At 35.5% G+C, this 2500-nt stretch overlaps 2 non-coding genes across 2 annotated transcripts; both read right to left on the reverse strand.

Moving 5' to 3' along the window:
* Positions 1 to 690: 690 nt before the first annotated feature.
* On the reverse strand, positions 691 to 762 carry TRNAP-UGG (transfer RNA proline (anticodon UGG)). Its single transcript has one exon. It is a non-coding gene; the product is annotated as a tRNA-Pro (tRNA).
* Positions 763 to 1412: 650 nt separating this feature from the next.
* Positions 1413 to 1484, reverse strand: TRNAP-UGG (transfer RNA proline (anticodon UGG)). Its single transcript has one exon. It is a non-coding gene; the product is annotated as a tRNA-Pro (tRNA).
* Between the last annotated feature and the right edge of the window lie 1016 nt (positions 1485 to 2500).

Genomic DNA, 2500 nt, shown 5'->3' on the forward strand with positions numbered 1-2500 from the left:
GCAAGAATCATACCCCTAGACCAACGAGCCACCCCTGAAAATTTCTCAAGTCAGAATAAATTTTTTTTTAAAGTGAAACTCATATTATTTATGTAATAATTGAAAGAGCTGGATAAAATAGTTGATGTATTTTGTTGTATTATGTTACTGAGATAATGGGGAATGTTTTTTTTTACCCAAAGTACCACCATATGGTTGAAAATGTCCTAAATACTCATAAGTAATTACAAACTAATTGTGTAAAATGGCAAGAGCAAAATTCAATTGATGCTTTGAAATCAAGCATGTAACATCAATCATGGGCTCTAAAAGGCAGCTAAATGCTGGGCTCGTCCGGGATTTGAAGCCAGGACCTCTCGCACCCAAAGCGAGAATCATACCCCTAGACCAACGAGCCACCCCTGAAAACTTCTCACGTCACAATATTTTTTTTTTTAAAGTGAAACTCATTATATACGTAATAATGCAGAGTGCTGGATAAAATATTTAATGAATATTGTTGTGTTATGTTACTGAGATAATGGGGAATGTGTTTTTTTACCCAAAGTACCACCATATGGTTGAAAATTTCCTAAATACTCATAAGTAATTACAAACTAATTGTGTAAAATGGCAAGAGCAAAATTCAATTGATGCTTTGAAATCAAGCATTTAACATCAATCATGGGCTCTAAAAGGCAGCTAAATGCTGGGCTCGTCCGGGATTTGAACCCGGGACCTCTCGCACCCAAAGCGAGAATCATACCCCTAGACCAACGAGCCACCCCTGAAAACTTCTCACGTCAGAACAATTTTTTTTTTAAAGTGAAACTCATATTATTTATGTAATAATTGAAAGAGCTGGATAAAATAGTTGATGTATTTTGTTGTATTATGTTACTGAGATAATGGGGAATGTGTTTTTTTACCCAAAGTACCACCATATGGTTGAAAATGTCCTAAATACTCATAAGTAATTACAAACTAATTGTGTAAAATGGCAAGAGCAAAATTCAATTGATGCTTTGAAATCAAGCATTTAACATCAATCATGGGCTCTAAAAGGCAGCTAAATGCTGGGCTCGTCCGGGATTTGAAGCCGGGACCTCTCGCACCCAAAGCGAGAAACATACCCCTAGACCAACGAGCCACCCCTGAAAACTTCTCACGTCACAATATTTTTATTTTTTAAAGTGAAACTCATTATATACGTAATAATGCAGAGTGCTGGATAAAATAGTTGATGTATTTTGTTGTATTATGTTACTGAGATAATGGGGAATGTGTTTTTTTACCCAAAGTACCACCATATGGTTGAAAATGTCCTAAATACTCATAAGTAATTACAAACTAATTGTGTAAAATGGCAAGAGCAAAATTCAATTGATGCTTTGAAATCAAGCATTTAACATCAATCATGGGCTCTAAAAGCTGGGCTCGTCCGGGATTTGAACCCGGGACCTCTCGCACCCAAAGCGAGAATCATACCCCTAGACCAACGAGCCACCCCTGAAAACTTCTCACGTCACAATATTTTTTTTTTTTAAAGTGAAACTCATTATATACGTAATAATGCAGAGTGCTGGATAAAATATTTAATGAATATTGTTGTGTTATGTTACTGAGATAATGGGGAATGTGTTTTTTTACCCAAAGTACCACCATATGGTTGAAAATGTCCTAAATACTCATAAGTAATTACAAACTAATTGTGTAAAATGGCAAGAGCAAAATTCAATTGATGCTTTGAAATCAAGCATTTAACATCAATCATGGGCTCTAAAAGGCAGCTAAATGCTGGGCTCGTCCGGGATTTGAACCCGGGACCTCTCGCACCCAAAGCAAGAATCATACCCCTAGACCAACGAGCCACCCCTGAAAATTTCTCAAGTCAGAATAAATTTTTTTTTAAAGTGAAACTCATATTATTTATGTAATAATTGAAAGAGCTGGATAAAATAGTTGATGTATTTTGTTGTATTATGTTACTGAGATAATGGGGAATGTTTTTTTTTACCCAAAGTACCACCATATGGTTGAAAATGTCCTAAATACTCATAAGTAATTACAAACTAATTGTGTAAAATGGCAAGAGCAAAATTCAATTGATGCTTTGAAATCAAGCATGTAACATCAATCATGGGCTCTAAAAGGCAGCTAAATGCTGGGCTCGTCCGGGATTTGAAGCCAGGACCTCTCGCACCCAAAGCGAGAATCATACCCCTAGACCAACGAGCCACCCCTGAAAACTTCTCACGTCACAATATTTTTTTTTTTAAAGTGAAACTCATTATATACGTAATAATGCAGAGTGCTGGATAAAATATTTAATGAATATTGTTGTGTTATGTTACTGAGATAATGGGGAATGTGTTTTTTTACCCAAAGTACCACCATATGGTTGAAAATTTCCTAAATACTCATAAGTAATTACAAACTAATTGTGTAAAATGGCAAGAGCAAAATTCAATTGATGCTTTGAAATCAAGCATTTAACATCAATCATGGGCTCTAAAAGGCA

This window comes from Crinia signifera, chromosome 6, assembly GCF_055691185.1.
Source record: "Crinia signifera chromosome 6, ASM5569118v1, whole genome shotgun sequence".
Taxonomy (NCBI): Eukaryota; Metazoa; Chordata; class Amphibia; order Anura; family Myobatrachidae; genus Crinia; species Crinia signifera.